Source organism: Stenella coeruleoalba (genome assembly GCF_951394435.1).
Source record: "Stenella coeruleoalba genome assembly, chromosome: 1".
NCBI lineage: Eukaryota > Metazoa > Chordata > Mammalia > Artiodactyla > Delphinidae > Stenella > Stenella coeruleoalba.
Genome location: NC_137169.1, coordinates 159,816,252 through 159,838,028, shown reverse-complemented (window position 1 = coordinate 159,838,028; position 21,777 = coordinate 159,816,252). Strand labels below are relative to the sequence as shown.

General features: G+C 49.2%; 1 protein-coding gene across 4 annotated transcripts in view; it reads right to left on the bottom strand.

The window, feature by feature from the left end:
* Window positions 1–17,615, bottom strand: part of ATP2B4 (ATPase plasma membrane Ca2+ transporting 4) — a 100,256-nt gene extending 82,641 nt beyond the window's left edge. For all 4 annotated transcript variants that reach the window (XM_079945470.1, XM_079945471.1, XM_079945473.1 and 1 more), the window contains exon 1: window positions 17,112–17,615. The gene's annotated coding sequence lies outside the window, so the exon portion shown is untranslated. The remainder of the gene's footprint in view (window positions 1–17,111) is intronic.
* Window positions 17,616–21,777: the final 4,162 nt, after the last annotated feature.

The following is a 21,777-nucleotide window of genomic DNA, read 5'->3' as shown; positions in this document are numbered from 1 at the left end:
CCCTGGTCCAGGAAGCTCCCACATGCCGTGGAGCAACTAAGCCTTGTGCCACAACTACTGGGTCTGTGCTCTAGAGCCCATGAGCCACAACTACTGAGCCCTTGTGCCATAACTACTGAAGCCTGCACACCCTAGAGCCCACGTGCCGCAACTACTGAGCCTGCGTGCCTAGAGCCCATGCTCTGCAACAAGAGAAGCTACCACAATGAGAAGCCCGTGCACCACAACTAGAGAAAGCCCGTGCACAGCAATGAAGACCCAACACAGCCAAAAATAAATAAAATTTTAAAAAATAATTGAAAAAATAATAATTAAAAAATATATGCAGCCCAAGATAAAATATACTAGGCCTCTTTCACACATACCCATTTAAGAGAAAGAAGGCAGGAAAGCCGTGTGGTTCTTTCCAACCAGGGGCTAGTGTGAGAGCAGGAGGAGCCAGCCTCTCTGCCATTAATGAGTAATTCCACTCACAGGTGTAAAAGCCACTTTACATTACAGGGGCTTGATTTAGGGCGTTCCACATCTTCCAGAGAGCCCGGCCCTTAACGAAGCCTGTGTAAAAGCCACTTTACATTTTTAACTCTCACTTCAAACACAAGTTGGCCTGGACCCTCATGTGGGATCCAGACACACAGAGGGAAAGAATTTTCAAAGGCAATTCAAGAATTCCAAGCTTTCTCCCCTCTCTGATCTCTTCATCCCAGGTTCAGACCCCTGTGCCCCACCCAGGTTGGCTCCAGACTGTCAACTTTCAAGGCAAAGGGTGCAGGCAACAGTATCTTTATTTCCCTTCCCAAATCACATCAACCTTTCACCTCAGGTTGCCTGATATATTATTTGATTCCATGGACCATTTTTTTTTTTTTCCAGTATGTGGACCTCTCACTGTTGTGGCCTCTCCCGCTGCAGAGCACAGGCTCTGGATGCGCAGGCCCAATGGCCATGGCTCATGGGCCCAGCCGCTCCACGGCATGTGGGATCCTCCCGGACCGGGGCACGAACCCGTGTCCCCCGCGTCGGCAGGCGGACTCTCAACCACTGCGCCACCAGGGAAGCCCATGGACCATATTTTTAACTGACTTGTGGCCAGTTTCTTAGGATGTAGGAAAATGCTCATGACTTAGTATTGGGTAAGAAAAAATTTGAATCAGAAACTTGATATTCAATGTAGTCCCAATTTTGTTTTAAAAATGTTTAGTCACCTCACCTACATATATAAAAGAATAAAAGAGAATACACCAAAATGTTAACAATTATCTCTGGACTTATGCAAGTCTTACTTATCCCTTAAGAAAAGCATGCAAACCAGAAAGTACAAAAAACAGATTCTGTGAGTGGGTATGCAGGGGATGTTCTGCCTGCTTAGGGTAAGAGAGAGGCAGAGTTGCCTAGGGCTTAGACAGGATAACTAAGGAGCTGAGTAAGAAACAGCCCTGACTTACACTGGGGCACGAGTTAGCTTCCAGTTAGACAAGGGACTTTGGGATTGGCCAGCCTTGCGGAGCTCTGAAGTACAGCTGTTTACAGCAACAGGTGCATGAGATAAGCTGAGTAAGTTAACAGGAGAACGTGCACTTCACCAATCTGAATACAGCTGGGATCCTGGGTTGCCTCATGTTGTATTTATTCCAATGGTCTGACCTGTTTGTGCCCAAAACACTAGTGAGAGAAGTGAAAAGGGAATTACCGCCATTGCCAGGGTTCTAAGATGGAGCCCCAGCCCTCCTCCCCGCCTTGTAGTGGCCAGGTAAAGTTATACAGAGGCAGCCCCAGGGAGCCTCAAAATCTCCCAGCAGGGGTCCGAGGAAAAGGAAACAGGTGAAGTGGGGACAGCTTCCTCAGACAGGCTTAACAAATCCTGGAGGCCAAGTCCCTAAGCAAAGTCTCCTGGGGCACTGGCTACTGTTTCTTTTCACAACCCAGTCACCAACCTCCCAGGAAGATCCCCCGGTCTCTGCCACCAAGCCCAGCTGAGCTGTTACCCCCTCCTAGGTGCCCTTGCCTCCACCCTTAGAAGTTTTGCTTTCCCCATTCTAGGTCTGCAAATTCAAATGCCTACACAGACCAGGCAGGCACAGAAATGAGTGAAGCAGGCTGAGCATTAGGCAGTAGGCAGCAGGGAGAGGAGGAGTCTGTGGCAAACTAGCAAGCATATGCATGTCTGAATGGGGCGGCAGTTACTTAGTTCCTGCTAACTGTTGCCATGGAAAAAAGGCAGGATTTTTGTCAGACTTCCACTTTTGGAGAAGAGGCAAGAAATCTGGATTTCTATGGAAAATCTTATTTTTAAAATTTGCTAACCAACTCTAAGTAATCTGCAGGGTTGTTTGGGTATGAGGAGAATTGGGAGTTAGAACATCCCTGCAGTATACTTAGGCCAGACTATTCATTTTGCACCTGAACAAACAGCAGCCCCGATCTATCCCCAAAGTGACAGAGCAACTTTAAGGGTTCAAATTCCACATCTCACAACTTCGAATCTAGAACTCGTTCCTCTAGACCACCCTGCTCGTCACTAGGAGTCCTTCGCAATTATTCAGCATGAGATGATGAAGTGTTGAACAGGGATGGTGACCCTGGGAAGAAGAAACGTAAACTCTGCTGTGATCTTGACTCTAGTTTACAGAAACATTTCTATTTGTTTATTCAGTCATTCATCCATCCAACGTTTACTGATGATCATTCCTGGAACCAAGAGCTGTGCTAAACACTGGCTAAACAGAGCTAACGAAGGCACCACTCCTCCCTTCAAGCAGCTCATAGGCTGTGTGTGGGCCCGGCTGATGCTGTAGCCAGAGCCACAAAAGTTGACACGTCCCGGCAACCACACTGCCATAGGCCTGCTTACACGAACTTGGTTAATACTCACATGCTCACTTCTTCTGAAAGCATCTCCTGTCACTGGATGCCTTCCCTGAGAGACTGGGAGGGGGCTGGAGAATCTCCTCCGCTCCAAGAGAGCCCGGAGCACTTAAGTAATCCATAGGAAGCAGGAGCAAGAACCAACCCTCTCACTGCCAAGCCCCTTCCAGCGCAGGAAGGGCAAGTTCTGGTTCATGCATTACCTTGGCCAAGCTGCCACTTCATACCAGCTAAAGTTTGTGTGGGTGTGTAGTGGGCAGAGAGGAGGAGATCCCAGACTGGGACTCTCCGGCCTGTTTATTTTTTAATATTTATATATTTATTCATTTATTTTTTGCGGCGTTGGGTCTTTGTTGCTGTGCGCAGGCTTTCTCTAGTTGCAGGGAGCGGGGGCTACTCTTTGTTGTGGTGCGTGGGCTTCTCATGGCGGTGGCTTCTCTTGTGGAGCACGGGATGTAGGCTCATGGGCTTCAGTAGTTGTGGCTCGCGGGCTCTAGAGCACAGGCTCAGTAGTTGTGGCGCACGGGCTTAGTTGCTCTGTGGCATCTTCCTGGACCACGGCTCGAACCCGTGTCCCCTGCCTTGGCCGGTGGATTCTTAACCACTGCGCCACCAGGGAAGTCCCCCGGCCTGTTTATTAAGTAGCCTGCTTGAGTCCAGTGGCAGCTGGCAGATGATCTGCATGACAGCAATGGCATCCTTGGGCCACAGCTTCTACAACCAAGTAGAGCACCGTCACCCAGTCTGGCTCCCTGCATCAACAAGAGATTTCCCGGCATGGCTCTTACAGTATACCTCCCGGGGGAGGAATGCAAGCCAGGAGCAAATAAGGTGAGGTGACTGTAGCTTTCCACCTGCCACTCTGCCTTATTTTGCCAGGACTCTTGCTGTGCAAGGATCGAGCACAATCTTGGAACTGGCACTGAGAGGGTAACCTGCCATGCGGAAGCGATGGAGTCCGCAGTCAGTCCCTAAAGCCCTTTGGTGGAAAGTTGCAGGAAGCTGGGGCCTTCTGAGCCTTTCAGTTACCTGGAGACAATGGACTATGACCCTTTTATAAAGGTACTCAGCCCAAAAGTTAGCAGGGAGCAGGTGGGCAGGCTGTGGGATCCACGGAGAAGGAAGGGAGAACTGGAGGGATGGAAGAGGAAAAACTGAAATTCAACGAGGACCTACTATGGGCCAGGTCCTCAGAACACGTAGCACTCTTTGTTAATATGTTATCCTCTTGTTTCAGAGAAAGTTGAGTCCAGTCACGGAAAAACTTGTCCATGGTCACAAGGATGGCAAGGCAGACTTGAACCCAGTTCCGTTTGACTCTCCCAAATCTGGGATTGGGAAGGCTGTCTGGGTGATTGAAGACAGAGGGCATTGCTATAGAGAAGGGCATGCGAAGAGATTCAGGATTTGGTAAACTCTGGATCCTGGGGCTGGAAACCCAATGGAAATTAGCATTATTTTCTCTAGGGACAGAGGAGCTTGGCATCCTATTTCCTGTTCCATTAAGTGTATTTTCCAGTGTTTGGGAAATCTCCTTTCACCTGCTCCCTTCACAGGGCTAAGTGTCTTAGGTCAGATGTACAGGACAGGAGACACAGATGGATATAGGGCCATACTTGCCTTTAGACTCCTTCATGTTGAGAGACTGTTCCTAATGTCTCCCATCAAAGTAGAGTTGAGTAGGGATCAGAGGCACACCCAGAGGGTTACCCCAGTTATTTCAGTGGCCCATCCTCCAACAGTTAGAATATTACCCTTTTCCCTCTGACCATGGGAAGCCCAGGAGTGCAGAAGATACTAAAACAAAATCCACTCAATGATTTTTTTAATTGAGCACTTACTATATGCCACATACTATTTTAGGTGGGATACATAAGTGAACAAAAAGACTAAGATCTTTGCCCTCATGGAGCATACATTACAGCAGGATCAATGTAAAATATCTTTTTTTTTGGTGAGTCTTGGTTACTAGAAAGGGTCTTAGTGTCAGACAGGCCTGGGTCAAATATCAGCCTAGCCCTAACTTAGCTTACTGAGTGTTAGCTTTCTTATCTATGAAATGAAACAATGACACATTGTAGGGATGTTGTAAGGATAAAAGATAACGCACATAAAATGCCTGGCATATAGCAGAGTTCAAAAATGGTATTCTTATTTCTCCAGGCCCACCTGAACATGCAGACTCTGGGACAACTCACATGCTCTCTTCTTCAGGGGCTGCATTGCAGGGCATCATCTCCATGATGCCCTTAGTGACAGTCCGGTGTGGTAAAGAGCATACTTGGGTTTGCATCTACCTGAGGTCCAGGATTTCCCCTCTAGAAACATCTGCTCCCACCCATAGGCCCTGTTGAAGGGATAGACCTGGGTGGTCATGATTTGATTACTCCACCCTCTCCTCAAGCAGGCCACGGATAATTAGCAGGGGTGGACATTGGACGTGAGCTGGAAATCAGCATCTCTTGACATTTGGATGGAGAAACTGAGTTAATTTACTTTGGAGAGCTAAGCAGGAAGGTCATATCAATTTGGAGATCGAACCTGTTGCTTGGTGAACCACAATGGGTGCTGCGCATGTGGACCAGGAGGCAGAGAAGAGAGTGCTAGCAGCTCCAGAGAAAAGACGCGGTCCACCGGGTGCTGCACTGCCTGCTGCTAATCCTGTGATATTTCTCTGTAACCTCCTAAAGCCCCCTTTTACTTGTGCTTCTTTGGGTTGGTTCTGTTCTGCAAACAGATGATGTCTAAGACAAATCCAGTACCTGTCTCAGAAGGTGGTTATTGTGACATAATTTGAAATCAGCGTATTTAGTCGACATTCAATAAATGCTGTCGAATCTCTCCCTGTTCTTGTCAACCACTCAGTCATTCAGCAATGGAAAGAGGAAATTCAGAAATGGCCTACAGTTGGGTTGGACCTCAGCCTGTGTTTTATGAACATCTTTACTAATCTGTAAAATGAAGATAATACTAGTATTACTTTATTGTCTGCTAAGGATATTAAATGATGGGACTTCCCTGGTGGCGCAGTGGTTAAGAATTCGCCTGCCAATGCAGGGGACACAGGTTCGAGCCCTGGTTCAGGAAGCTCCCACATGCCGTGGAGCAACTAAGTGCCTGAGCCACAACTACAGAGCCTGCGCTCTAGAGCCCATGAGCCACAACTACTGAAGCCCACGTGCTTAGAGCCCGTGCTCCGCAACAAAGAGTAGCCACCACAATGAGAAGCCTGCGCACAGCAACCAGAAAAAGCCCGTGCACAGCAACAAAGACCCAACGCAGCCAAAATAAATAAATAAATTTTTAAAAAAGAATATTAAATGAGATAATCCAAATTTAATACCTAGCACATAATGGATGTTAGCTCAGACTATTACTTCTACTGTTGGTATTATTTAAGATGCAACAAGTGTTGTTTTAGATCTTGATCTAGGCAAGGAGAGAAGACACGGTAAGAGCAGAATCTGGAGTGGACAGTGAGAGATCAGAGAAGGATGTGCTGGCAAGTGGCGTCAAACGACTGGGCAGTAGAGGGGACTGAAATGCGAACCGGAAAATGAGAAGGGGGCCACTGGAATAATAAGCCTTACATACATCCAGCACTTCAGCGTTTACCCAATGCTGTCATCCACTGTATCTCATTTGTCCATCACAACACTCTATAGGGTAGATAAGGAAAGGTGATATTATGTACACGTTATAGATGGGAAAACTGAGGTTCAATAAAGATGTGTATAACATGTATCAACTGAATCTAAATCCACTCTTTTATCCTTCAATATCACAAGTAGGGTGGAAGGGCTGAAATGAGACGTAAGGATTGGAGGAGAAACTGGAGGGTTTCTCTTGAAGTTTATTTTCATTCCGAGGTTCCATTCAGATGGAACTCTGCACATCCCGGCAACAGAACGTCTCTGCCCCATCAGATTCTGAGAACATAAGCAGGGGGTTACAAAGTCAGATGACACTGGGATGCCAGCCCAAGGACTGGGTATACCAGGCTGCAGAAACACCCAGCTCCAGCACCAGGCCCTGGCCCAGAACGCAAAGGACAAGGGCAAGTCCTTCATCATCAGGCCACAGGCTCACTGGTAACACAGAGGTGCCTCTCCCAGCTCAATCCTTCACGGAATCTAGGCCTTATCTTCCTGAGTTTGGGAGTTAAAGGTATTCTCCAAGAACACAAATGCAAGTTCTCTGGAACACTGCTACAATCAGAGTTTGCTGTGGGCGCCCAGGCTCAGGACACTTGTCCTTGAGCTGAAAGTAGGTGATTTTTAGTCCTTCCCTGCCTTCCGGACGCCACTTCTCTCCAAACACTAACACAGCGCCTGGCACACAGTTTGTGCTTACTTTGTGTTTGTTGAATGAACAAATAAATAAATGAGCAAATGAGTGACAGATTGGCTCTGGCAATAAAATCGATCTGTGCTGTCCCATTACAGTGGCTCAACCTTGCTGATTCTTAGCCCCAAAATCAGAGCTCCCAGCCCACCTGGGTTAGTCAGCTGCCAGGGAAGAAGTGAAGGTCAGAGAGCTTCCCCTCCACACTCCTTCCGAGAGGCCACATCCTGAGAAAAGGGCTGGGCTGGGGACACCCAGGCAGAAGGAGGTCCTTTTCCAGGACTTCTGCTTCCCCTCTCCACTATCCTGCCTCTCCCAGCTCAAGGCCCAGCTGCCTGGGAGGGGCTGTGGAAGAAAACCAGGTCCATCAGGAGATACACAGTGATCAGGGTGGTGCCGAAAGTGCTTCTCCTTTGCATATTCTCTAGTCCTAATGACCTTAATTGTTAATAATAGCAATCACAGCACAGCACTTTTATGGTTTCTAGCATCTTTCTTCCAAAAAGCTTCTAGCACATGACCTCATCGTGTCACACGTCATCCTAAGGGGGCTGGAATAATTCTCCCAGTTACGTGGGTAGAGAAATCGGGTACCATCGTGGTTTGGTGTTGATCTGGCTCACGCAGTGATGCACTGAGGGGCTCAGGGGCCCAGTCACCGACTTGGAGTGGGGAGAACTGGGCTTGGCCTCCAACTAGTCTGGTGTCCTTGGGCAAGTCTCTAGTTTTCAGTTTTCTCACTTGCGATAAAGGGAAATTGGACCATTTCTCCAACTCTATCCATCTCAAATGCCTGGCTCAATAAAATGAGCTACCCCCCAGCCCAAAGCCTGGTGACTGACCTCCCCTGTACCAAGGTCAGAAAGCCCCTGGAAGTTTGGATGCCGGCTCTGCCTATCCTAGCATCCTAACAGATGTCCTATGAGTGCTCCCCACAAAGAAGGTTGTAGTACAGGCAGGGGAGAAAACATCAAAATTCACCCTAATGGTCCATGAGCACCAGGAGAGTAGGCAGGCAGCAGGCTGCTGCTGAGGCCAGATGCCATCCTGCTTGAGACCCAGGTGCTGGCTCAGACAGAGGCTGGAGGCATTTCAGCAGGAGGGAGCAGACAGCCTCCCTCACCTGCCAGAGCATCCGGCTCTCCACGACGGCTGAGTGTCCTCAGCCAGATGCAGCAGCACAACCCTTCCTCCCATCTACCCCCACCCCCATCTTCTCCTTCATCAGAGCTATTTTCTCTCCTCATTCAAATCCTGTTTGGCAATCACCTCCCCCAAGAATAATTTTCAGGTGAGCCCTGCCAAATTCTGGTCCCCACATTCCCTCTAATACCCCTTCAGCTCCCGTATCACTGTGCCAGATGAGGCTTCAAGTGTGTGTCCCCGCTGTTGTCTGCCACTAGAGGGGGGAGAAATTAGATGGATATTTCCTATTTTTTCCTTTCTTAGTTTCCTCCATTCTCAATTCCCAAGATACGAAGCAGGGCATTCAGGGCACAGGAATAGTGGACTATAGATGGGCAGCACTCTCCTCTCTACCCATGGGCAGCTGCCCTGGCCAGTTACCAGAAATGCTAATGCTGAAATCTCAACCAAAGTCTGGACAAGGGCTCGGCCAATGTGTCTACCTCCAGGACCAAAAGTCTGGATTGAGAGAGAGGTAGGACAGACCGGCCTAGCAACTGGTGGCTTTACCCAAATTTCTCCAAACCCAATCCATTGTTCAGATGAAAATCTCATCTCTCCATCCCATGGCACTGACTGTAGTTCCTGATTTCCAATATCTAATAATATTAATATTATGTTGAATCATATTAAATTGCCTTTTATAGGTTAAAAGCGGTTGCAAACTGGCAATTTCATATGGTTGGACCTAATAACTCTTTGTGGGGGGGATCATTTTCCTTAGGAGATAGTATACTACCTGAAGGCTTGGATTTCTGTATCTCTAGCTAATCTTTCTTTCTCTAGCTTAGGACATAGCAGAATCGTGGCCTTAGAAGGTGTTGAGTAGGTACTCAATTGAACTTACAGACAGGTGGAGATGGGGACTCTGAGAACCTGTTCTAGTCCCAAAACTTGAGGGTGTGGCTGTCCACAAGGCAGATCTTTTTAGGTCTCCTTATGTCTGGTCATCCTGGGAAGAAGGATGGAACTTAGCTACAGGCTGTTACATTGTGCTAGACTACGATAAAGAGCTTGGTTTGGGTGTTGAGAGTTTTGCCTCTTTGTAGAAAAAGAGAATCTTGAATCAGAAATGCCTTTTTGGGACTTCCCTGGTGGTGCGGTGGTTAAGAATCCGCCTGCCAATGCAGGAGACACGGGTTTGAGCCCTGGTCCGGGAAGATCCCACATGCCTCAGAGCAACTAAGCCTGTGTGCCACAACTACTGAGCCTGCGCTCTAGAGCCCTCGAGCCACAACTACTGAAGCCCACGTGCCTAGAGCCCGTGCTCCGCAACAAGAGAAGCCACGGTGATGAGAAGCCCATGAACCACAACGAAGAGTAGCCCCTGCTCACCACAACGAGATAAAGCACGCACGCAGCAACAAAGACCTAACGCAGCCAAAAACATAAAAAATAATAAATAAATAAATTAAAAAAAAAAAAAAAAGAAATGCCTATTTGTCCAAGCTTGGTTTCAATTTATAGTGGGGGAGACGAAGGCCCAGAGACATCACCTGACTCTGTCAAGGTCACACAGTAGTCAAAAGCCCAGATCACCAGTTTTCTTTTTTTTAAAATAAATTTATTTTATTCATTTTATTTATTTATTGGCTGCATTGGGTCTTCATTGCTGTGCGTGGGCTTTCTCTAGTAGTGGGGGCCACACTTCGTTGTGGCATGCGGGCTTCTCATTGCGGTGGCTTCTCTTACTGTGGAGCACAGGCTCTAGGCGCGTGGGCTTCAGTAGTTATGGCACACGGGCTCAGTAGTTGTAGCTCACAGGCTCTAGAGCACAGGCTCAGTAGTTGTGGCTGGCTCAAGGGCTTAGTTGCTCCATGGCATGTGGGATCTTCCCGGACCAGGGCTCGAACCGGTGCTCCCTGCATTGGCAGGTGGATTCTTTTTTTTTTTTTTTTTTTTTTTTGCGGTACATGGGCCTCTCACTGTTGTGGCCTCTCCCGTTGCGGAGCACAGGCTCCGGACACGCAGGCTCAGCGGCCATGGCTCACGGGCCCAGCCACTCCGCGGCATGTGGGATCTTCCCGGACAGGGGCATGAACCCGTGTCCCCTGCATCGGCAGGTGGACTCTCAACCACTGCGCCACCAGGGAAGTCCCATGATCACCAGTTTTCTGACTCCCAGTCCCATGTTCTTCTGGCAGGCCTGGCAGCGCGTGAGAACAAACTCCTCCCTGTCTGCCCCCTTTCAACTTCCTGGCTTCTGCTCTTTCAGCCTCCCTCAGCAAGACAGAAGGTGAATTGACTAAAGGATCAAGAGCCCTCTGCTACATGAAAAAAACACTGAGTCACACAGAGCCTTAGTCCCAAGCTTTTCAGGGAAAAAGAGAGGGGGAGAGAGAGATACACCTCCTGGAAACCTGATATCTCTCCAGAGCTAGCACCAGGCTGAAAAGGCAGTGGTGGACAGCACAGTAATTTGGGTCAGTGACAGTGCAGCTGCTATGCAGGCTCCAGCAAGGGAGGACCTAGGAGCCCTTGCTTAGCCCACACATGAAGGCTCAGGGCAGGCACAGCTGGCTTCTCTCAGAAGCACCTCATTATAGAATTCAGAAGGGATGTGAAAGGTTGGTCAGAAACAACTTTTGGACTGTTGGTGGATTCCTCCTCTTACAATTGGGGACCCTCCTCAGAAGGCAGGTGGGTGATTCTGGAAGCCCTCAAACCGCAGGCTTCCTCAGCTGGCCCATGGCATTGTGGGGAAGTGCCTGCTTCCACCCATTGCTCCTGGCCCGCCCAGCTGCCCAGCCCATTGTGCCCCAGCCACTCCCACCCAGAAAGAAAAGCCTGATGTTGACAGCAGTGAGAGTGAAAACAAAGACTCCCCAGGGAGGGTGGCGAGCGAGCTGGGGGGGGGGGGGGGTGCTAGAGAGCTCAGAAAATATGCCCCGTTTGGTCAGTCGGTCCGGAGTCAGGGCAATGAGTGAGGGCAGTCTAGGAATCTGGGAGTCCTTCCTAGCATGTACTTCTCTCCATACCTTGGTATTAGGAAACATTTCAAATTTGAAACGTTGAAAAAAATAGTACAATAAACAACTCCATACCCTTCACTTAGATTCACCAATTGTTAGCATCTTGTATGCCCTCTCTTGAGGTATATATATACATTTTTTGCTGAACCATTTGAAAACCACTTGCAGACACTGTGCCCTTGAATACTTTTTCATAAAGATATTCTCCTATAAAACCATTGTCATGACCACTAGCACACCTTTAAAGATTAACAAAAATTACATGTCATCTAATATCTATATTAAAAATTTCCCAATTGTCCCAGAATGTCTTTTATGGTCTTTTTTTTTTTTTTGACCCAAGATCCAATTAAGGTTTCTGCATTGCATTTGGCTATAATATCTCTTTAGTTTCTTTAAATCTAGACTGGTTTCCACCTCCCCACCCTTTTCCCCAAACACATAATTTTAATGTTATTTTTTAATGAATTCACTTTTTTGAAGTCTCAGTTATCATGTAGGATGGCTCTCATTCTACCCCAGCAGACGCTTTTTTTGCTTTTTTTTTGTTTTTTGGTTGATAACATCCAGAGATGCCTGCTTTATTTCTTACTAGGTGACGGCGTTTCAGGCTGATGACATCAAATAAGTCTAATTACCAACTAATTTTGTACCTCTGAACACCTATGAGATTAGCTAAAACACTACCCCCCCCAAAAAAAAACTGACCATACTAAGTGCTTGTAAGGATGTAGAGCAAATGGAATTCTCATGCAGTGTTGGTTCAAAATGGTGCAGCCACTTTGGAAAACAGTCTGGCAGGTTCTTATAAATTATAACCCTAAAGAAGTGAACGATGTTCTCACAAAAACCTGAATCCAATGTTTATAGCGAATTTATTCACAATCTCCAAAAATCTGGACACAACCCAAATGTCCTTCAACTAGGGAATGGATAAACAACCTGAAACAATGGACCACTACTCAGTAATAAAAAGGAACACACTCCTGAGACACACAAGAACATGGGAACCTCTGAACTGTGTCATGCTGAGTGCAAGTCAGACACAAAAGACCACATCCTGTGCAATTCCATCGATAGGACATTCAGGAAAGGCAAACACCGTGGTTCAGTATCTCATGGCGGTGCTGATTATATGATGATCACTTTTGTCCAAACTCATAGAACTGGACACCAAAAAGTGTGACTTTTACCACACAGGAATGGTTAAAAAGTGAATAAATTTGTTAGAAGGGTATTTAAAGAAAAATATTGTAAGGCTATTACAAATATGTCTTAAAGAATCACCTTGTGCACACATCTTTTTGTATTTGTGAATGTGCATTTTCTGGATGAATTTCTAGAAATAGGATTGCTGGGTAAATGCATATGTTGTTTTGTTAGATGTTGCTAACTTGCTCTCCATAGGGGCCGTACTAATTTGTACCCCTGACATTGATTTTGCAACCTAGGTGGAAGATCATAGCAAGATGCTAGGAAGTGTTCTGAGCTGAGAGTTACCCTGAGCTTACCTGAGAGTCCTTAAGCTCCCCACCAATAAACACAATACCCCAAGCTCCCTCTGCCCTAGCGATCCGGCAAGAAGGCAAAAGCAAAGGAATCTCACTGATTTCATTGCTGTCCATCTCCCTGAGTTATCCCAAAGATTTTTCTACTTAACTTGGGAAAACAGAGCAGAGAGAAATGATGAGGCAGAAGGCTGTAGCCAGAGAAGAACTAGAGTGAGGAGAGTCCAAATAGAGGGAGGGACCCTCGGCCCTTGACACTTACGTTCTCACCTCCCTTTTCTCTCCTTTGGCGTCTCTGCTACCCCCTCTCCCAACGCAAATTGCCTCCAAAAGCTCCTCCCCTGACTGGGAGTCCTTGGCTTTGGTTCTAACTAGGTCCTGCCTGGTTTCCCTCCTCAGCCCGCGTTTATGTGGGCTGAACACAGAGGACTGGCTTAAGGTGGAGGCAGAAGTCCCTGTCATTTCTGTTTTAACACGTGCAGAGGAAATAAGTCAGTGGAACAAGAATGGCTCATACAAGGGAAAGAGGAAAGAGGAGACAAAGAGAGATGCTGGGAGAGGAAGCAGAGTACAAAACATTCCACGCAACCCTTTTGGACTCCAGCCCCGGGGGGGGGGGGGGCCAGCTTTATTCCTCTGACCCATTCTACAGAAGGGGGAAATGAGTGGGGAAAGGATGTCATCCCAGTTGACTCTGCCCAGATGTTCTCCTTCCTTGTGACCCAGAGACCTGGCCTTTCTCATCCCTCCCTCCTTCTCACCTCTATCCACCAAATAGCAATCAGAGATGACAGAAGTCAATGCATGCATGTCTGAGGAGCAAGGAACTGGCTGGGAAGAGAGCCCTATCTCAGGGTAGGCTGGGGGGAAGAGGTCAGAGGGCAGGAAGAATTACTCTGGGAAGGCAGCGAGGCCTAGGGTAGGGCATTCCTCTTCAAAGTCAAACCAAATACCTGTGTCAACCTAAGCCAAACGTGATTCTTAAGGTCCTGGGACCAAGAATGAACAACCTCCTTTCCTCCCTCCAAGGCTTTGGTGGATCTGGAATGGGCAGGCCTTATCCCTCTCTCTGGGTGCTGGGTCCAAGGCCAGGATAATAGAAAAAAAGAGAAAAGGGCTCATGGGGGTTGCTGAGAGAAGTTAAATTCTTGAATAAGAGGCAGTTTCCTGTGTAATATTTGAATTGCTGGGTCGGTGTTGGGCTGAGTGGCCCAGGACCCCTCTTCTTTTCAAGAGGCTGCGGTCAGAGTGGGAAAGAGTAAGGCTCCCCCTTCCCATTGCTCAGGGACCTCTGCCCCTCCCCCACACCACCTGACGACTTCTGGCGCTCACACCTCAGGCAAACTGCGCCAGTTCTGCCCCTAACTGCGCCCTCCCATTTTGACTTTCTTCTGACACCAAAAGCCGTAGAAATCCCACAAATCTGACTCAGCACTCCCTCCCACCATTACTGCGGGAGCAAGCTTTCCACCTTGCAGGGGGGAAACCGAAGACCACAGGGCAAGCTAGGAGTCAGCCCGAATGAGGTGGATCCCCAGATCTGCTGATTCCCAGACTCCCCCAAAATGCCACCTCCTTCTTCCAACATTGACCAAGCGCCTAGGTGCTAGGAATCCTAGAGGTAAAAACGAGCTGTGTTCCTTCGAGTTGACCTTGAATCCAGCCAGGGACACGGAGATGGTAACTGGGAGTGGAAGGAACCGAGGCTCAGCACGGCCCCAGAGGCAGGTAACCTCCGCTCCAGCTCTGAGCGCCCGGTGCAAGGAGTACTCAGATTCCCGCAGAGCCCGAGGGTGGAGCGGCGCTGCAGGAGTGGCTGCGACCGGGCGTGGCCGCAGAGCGGCCGAGGGGAGGGGGCCGAGGGTGTGAGGCGGCACCGACCCCGCCCCGCGGCCCCGGCGGGAAGGGAGGGGGCTGCGGGGAGTTCCCCCCCGCCGCCCCACTCACCCACGACTCAAGGCCACGGGACAGGCGCCTCGGCGCGCGCTCTGCTTCTCAAGAAGTTCTTCCGAGCCTACCAGAATCTACCCCTAGTCAGAGCACTGAAAACGGGAAGGTCGGCTGCAGGAACGGTGGGATTATGGGCTCCCAGAATGGGAGGGCGCAGGCAGTGGGGTGGCGGGCGGTGTGATTTCGGGGTTTGTACCTCTGCAAGATGGTGGCAGGGAGGATGGGGGCTCCCGGGCAGAAGCAAAGAAATAGGTTCTCCTCCCTGGCTTTCTACAGAACCAAGGCATGGATCCTGTCATGGGTCCCCTGCCCACTGGGTAAGGCCTCATTCCCATCTCCAGCGGAATCTAGGGAGAGACGAGCTGTCTGTCCTTGGGTGCAGGCGGATCAGTCATCCAAAACCTCAGGATGAAAACTGGTTCCTGTTGCTTCCCGGCCCCCATTTCTGCTATCCTCCAATTCTTTTGCTTCCTTCTTTCCAGTTTCTAACCTCTTGCCTTTACCACTCTTCCAGCCAAACTAGCTGGGACAGGGGGCAGGTGCTTCTTTCCCACGCACACCACCCCCCTCCCCAGCTTCGGTACAGGACCCACCTCATAGAGCACCCTTTTACCCCCTCCCAGAGTCAGCTTCCCAGGCCACCACCCCTAGCCAACCAGCGAGGGAACCCAGCTCCACAACTCTTCCTGGCCTCCTCCTTCTCTTAAACCTTCCCTCACCCAGCTCCTCCTAACCCCTTAGGTCCCTCTCTGTGGCCTGTCGCAGCCTAGGGTGACCCAGGTCTCTTCCCTTCCCTTCCTTCCTCGTAAAGAGGGCCTGGACCTGAGGGAGCAGAAAGGAGGGGGGCTCCAAATAGGAAGGACCAGAAGGAGCAGCTCTGGGGGGAGTCTCAAGGAGGGAGAAGAGAATCTTAAGACCGCCTGCCAGACACCCCACCCAGAGGAGGAGGTAGCCTGGTAGAGTGGGATTTTACTTCCCCTCCGCAAGTGATGCCAGTTGAGTGCCCGCCTATTCCTTCAGCTGAGATTCCCCCCTACCAGGCTGGCTGGTACTGACTGCAAGTTACTGTAAGTCCGGCAGGAATGCCCACGAGGGTACTGTCTCTGGCCAGCAGAGTGCCCACTCTCTCCCAGGATGTGGTTAGCCACTCTTGCATCCCCCACACCCAGCAAGAGAAGAGTGGTGGATCCTTCAGTGAGATGGAAGAGTGTGTGAGGCTGGACTCGTCTGGAAAGGATGCCAGCCTGCCTCTTCCACACCAAGAGCAAGCCAAGTGTTTGAGTGAGTATGTTTGTGGATGAAAGCAGGAGGGACAATCCCGGCCTTAATTTATAGCTCTTCAGCAAGACAGCGCAGTGGCCCAGGATGCTCAGGGACCCTCCCAAGGATGCCTGTGGCCAACCCCCAACCACCAAACACTCACCAGCCCCACAGTCACCAGCCTTGAAATTGCAAACTTTCCAACTTCACCTCTTCTCCCCTTTGGGAACAGCTATATATGGGGCAGTGCCCTCAGAGACACTCATACAGTTGGTTCTTGACTCTCCGCACACACTCAAACAACAACCAAACAACAACGGTACGAGGGAACTCCCGGCTTTTTCCACAACTAATTATAGACGTGAAAGTCTGAGGATGTTTTGCAAGCGGTAGAGAGAAATTGCTGAGGTTTCTCTACAAAGCCAAGGAAATTTAATTTGTACATTCCCCTTCCCTACCCCCAGCTTCTCCTAGCTCCTACCTCCAGCCATCCCCCCAGTGAACCCCTCCCTCAGTCCCCACTGGTGTCCCTCCTTCCTGTTGAAGATTTCATACTCATTTTTTTTTTCCGTTTTTCTTTGGTGCTTTCAAGAAAGGGAACGGACCCGGAAAATATTTTTGCAACAGTTTTCCATTCTGCGTCTCATTCCCAAGCCAAGGGGGAGGGGGAGGGCAGGAACGAATGGGGGAAAACAAATGCTTTTTCCAAAAGCTCAATTTGGGTATGAAGAATACAGTCCCTCCACTTCCCTACACCCACAGGCCAGGAATGACAAAAACTAGGGGGGAAGAAAGGAGAAATCACTTGTTTGATTATATGGTTTCTAAGAGCTGAATCTAGGAAGGAAATACAGTATTTGACAAATCTGTGCACACACACACACACACACACACGTACACACACCCTAAACCCAGTCGCAAGAAATATGCTAGTCAGAGGAAATTCAGGGAGTTTTAGAAGCCATTGAGAGGAAAGAAAGAAACTAAGTTTACAAATCAAGATTCAATTCATTTTCTGCAAGCCTACCTCTCTTTCTAGCAAAGATCCAGGCTTCTCCACGCGGGACTCTCCCTCTGGCTGTCCATGCACAGGGGTAGGGTGGGGGTGACCACCCAGCGGTCCAATGTGGCAACCACGCCGGAGATGCTGGCTGGTCTCTTCTGCCTTTCCAGCCACGACCAGGGAGTGGGCTGGGTCTCCTCCCCCGGCCCTCCCAAAGGGAAGGACCTCTCAGGTTTCTGGAAGGAAAGGGTGCAGGGGAGCTGGGCGGGTGTCTCTGGTCTTACTCTCCTCGGAGGGATAGTTCCCCAGGAAGTTCGTGCCCCCTTTCAACCCCCAGCTTTAGACGGTTTCAACAGCAGAGCTTTCTTGAGAAAATGCTTGTCATGGCAACAGCTCCAGCCAACTCGGGCAGACTCTGGCTCACCAGCCCGGCCGGAGCGGGAGGAGAAAGAGGAGGAGCGAGAAACGGAACGGGGGTGGGACTTGGCGAGAAGCCAGACCATTACTCCACTGTTAAGGTGGCTCGATTGCGAGCTGTGGCTGCTTCCTGGTTTGTTTTAAGGCGGAATGGGGAAAGAAGGGGAGGAATCCTCTTTCCTGTGGAGTTTCCTCCCCGCCCTTTCTCTCCCTTGTTGAAAGCAAAGTAGGGTGTGGGTGGAGCGGGAGTGGATGTGGGTGGCGGTATTCAACTGTTGCTGGGTGGAGGGAAAAAAGGAAGCTTCTGCCGGCGGTTGGCTTCCTGCAGCTCCTCTCAACCTCTTACTCACTTAGACCCAGGACCCAGAAACCCAAGGTGTCTGCGAAAACTTGGACCGCCCCCTGCCACCCTCCTGCCCCTGTCTGAGTAGGGGGCCCACTGGACAAGGCGAAGGCATTGCTTTAGATGCACACACCTGTACACCGTTTGCTTATACACACACATTAGTACGCACTCCTCACCCAAATTTCATACACACACTCCCAGGTCACATTTTGCTCCCTCTTGCCTCTGTACCCACATCCACAGTGCATGAAAATAGCTGCCTACATTTTAAAAATTATTTAATATTTATTTATTTGGCTGCTTCAAGTCTTAGTTGCGGCGCGTGGGATCTTCGCTGGGGCCCAGAGCACGTGGGCTCAGGAGTTGTGGTGCACGGGCTTAGTTGCTCCACGCCATGTGGAATCTTAGTTCCCCACAGTTCCCCCGACCAGGGATCAAACCCACATACCCTGCATTGGAAGGCGGATTCTTAACCACTGGACCACCAGGGAAGTCCCAACAGCTGCCTACTTTTTAGCTCAACTCTGTGTGGGCTATGGCACCACAAGCTTTGTATATACGGTTTATAATGCTCATGGCAATCTTGAAGGGTCTTATTATTTTCATTTCAGAGTTGAGATTGAGGATCAGTGACTCGCCCAAGATTACACACCTGGTAAGTAACAGAGCAAGGATGCAAGGCCAAGTCAGACTGACTCCAAAGCCTGTGTACTCTCCTGCACTTGTATCATGTTCCGGCACACATTTCCATTTTAGTTTGCACACACTCAGACATCCATGCACACTTATACATAGACTATAAACTGTTAATCACACCCAGCAGCCACACACCCACCAGCATTGTGCAACAGTGCCACTCCTAGATTTTGCCTGAAAAATTCTGGCTTTCAGGTGCAAACGTGCACCATCAACTGGTTCTCGCTGCATGTCTTCATTGACTGATATATTCCCACACCTACCTCAGCAGGCGCATACACACACACACACACACACACACACATTCATATGCTAATGACAGGCAGGTTAACACAGACCTCAGAGGTTAGAGTTGTAAACTATGCTGAGAGACGGGTGACTGGCCACAGCTTCAGGGTTTGGGAAGAGACCTCTTTGATCCTCCCATCCTAACTCAACACCTCACACCACACCTATCCTCCTTTGCCATCCGACCTCCCTACCCTGGGATGAAGAACCATGTGCACGTGGAGAAACAGAGTTGTGGATTAGACACAACTGGTTTCCCTCTGCCTATTAACACCCTTCCCAGTGTCCTAACATTGGGGTCCTTTCTTTCCTCTCTTTATTTTTCTATCCTAATATTTCTCAATAACTCATCTATGTCCTATTTCTGAGCCAGGGAAAGTTAAAGAGACAAAAGTAAAGAAACTTTTTAGAGTGGTTGGGCTGGGCTCGGAACTCAGAGTTTCCTAATGTGGTGCTAGAGGTTGCCTACTGCCATCTATTTTGGGAGCTGAATCCAGAATAAGCCCCTGCCTATCCTTGTGCCTCTCCTTTCCAGCCCAGCCCAGCAGATGGAAGGTTCCAGGGGTGTGGAGGGGAGTTTAGGGTCACCCTCTTTGGAAGTCATCATGGATTGTTTTTCAAGCAGTCCTTTTTTCCTAGAGATTGAAAGTCTCCTCCTCTTTGGCATTTAGAGGACACCAAAGGTGAGGTGTGCTCTCATTCACTCCCCGCCTCTCTTCCAACTCCTCTGGTCCATCCCACTCCACTCCCCAGGGCATTTCAGTGGAAGAACTGATGGCAGGGATAGAGATGGTACCTTGTTAGAATTTGGAAGGTCCTACCAAAATGTCAGTTTCAGGAGCCCAGATCAATTGTTGGGGAAGACTGGGCAATGGAAGGAAAGGAATCAGCAGAACAGAGCTTCAGATTTAATGGCTTGTCAGGCTCCCTGCCGGACTGCAACCGCCTGACATTTTAGTCCCCAGTGAGTGTCAGTTGCATCTTTATCATGAGAAAGGCAGTCTCTGAAATGGTGCTTTAAATGTATTAAAGTGTATTTTAAGCTTGTCTGCAGTGGCTGTGCGCGGAGGCCTTGCCTAACTGTTCCGTAAACTTGTCTTGGAGGAGTAACAATTTAGGCCAGATGTGTGGGCCCATTAAAGGAAGAGTCTGCTTTGGCTGCCTGGCATGTGGGGGCCGGGAAATGATGCCTGGTTAGTATTTGAAAGGCTAGATCCTCTCCTCAAACTCCTTGGGTTCCAGGGAGGCAGGCTGTGCAGGGCAGGTGCTGCCCAAAGGGGCTCTGAAGTCTGTCCTGCCTCTGGCTGGCTGGGGTCCCTGGGCCAGTGTCAGGTAGATCTGCCCAGTGTCCCCTTCACCGGTGGGGGTTTGTGGGATGAGGGAAGAATTCCCCGACCCCATCCCAACACCAGCCCCCTTGTAGACAGGAGGGAGAATGTGGGAGTGGGGTGGCTGTCACCTACCTGATCTCTATAACTGAGCCAGCCCCTGAAGCCTTCCAGTGTTTTCTGGAAACCCAGAGCCTTGGTGCCTTGTTTCTTTTAGCAGCGGGCTTGAAATCTAGAATGGATAAAGATAAAGATAAATCTACACATAAAAGTAACTGCCAGGCTTCCCTGGTGGCGCAGTGGTTGAGAGTCCGCCTGCCGATGCAGGGGACACGGGTTCGTGCCCCGGTCCGGGAAGATCCCACATGCCGCGGAGCGGCTGGGCCCGTGAGCCATGGCCGCTGAGCCTGCGCGTCCAGAGCCTGTGCTCCGCAGCGGGAGAGGCCACAGCAGTGAGAGGCCCACGTACAGCAAAAAAAAAAAAAAAAGTAACCGCCAAGTGTGGGAGGGTAGAATTGTGCCCCTTCCCCCACCATGGCAAGAGGGGGGTTACTGTCTCTAGCATCGAAAGTTCCTAGTTGGGCTGTTGTGTATGGCTGGCTGACTAGCCTCTGACTAGACCCTTTTCCTTCTTATCCCTGCCATGCCCTTGACTTTGCATGTTCTCTACTTCTTGAGCTCTAGCCCCGCTCTCCTCATCCAGGTGTCATGGCCTCCCCAGAGCAGGTCAGTCTAGTGGGCTTCCATCACTGTGGACCCTGTCCTCAAGCTGACTCTTACTTGAAGAAAATGCAGTCAGCCTTGTCTCTCCCTTAGCTGTTAACAGAGTATGTTCCTCTGGCCTCTTGAGAGTCCCACTTTGAGTTCCCCAAATTACCTGTGTCATTTCTCCCCAGATTTCTTGAATGCAGACTATACCTCTCCTTCCTGTGAATATCTACTGTTTTATCTGTCTAGAACAGCAGATATCCTCCCCACTCCCAGACCCAGGTCTTCTTTAAGGTGGTCTTTCTCCTCATTGTTAATATGGGAACTGTCATTGTATTAGAGGCCCCATCTCTACCTGACCCAAACTGAGTCAATTATATTCTTTCCTGAGATTTTTGAGTTTAAGGCCAAAAAGAAAATGAGGCTTGATTCTCTCCAGCGGTGGACACTCAGAGGAGTGAAGCTCTGGAAGTATGAGGGACTATATTCCCTGCCACATGAAAGAAGCCTGCCATAGGAATGAATAAAGCTTACCTGCAGAGAAAGACAGAGAAGGAAGCTAAAGAGCAAGTTCTGGAAGCATTTGAATCAACTCTACCTCATATCCTACTGTACCCTTGCTGTTCCTACAGATGAGTTAGTTACATGACTCATTATGAATGTATAATCTAGACTAAACTGGGTTTTTTGGTCACTTGTACTAAATAATATAGAAACCTTTTATGCTGGTACCTACTACTTAGATACACTCATTTCAGTGAATTTTATTCATTCATTTTATTCATTACTGAATATCTACTATTCAATTCAGTACACACATATTGAATGTCTACTGTTTCAACATCTATTGGGCCCAGATGAGGTATACAGAGATAATAAAGCTTATAGTTTAGTGGAGGAAAAAGAG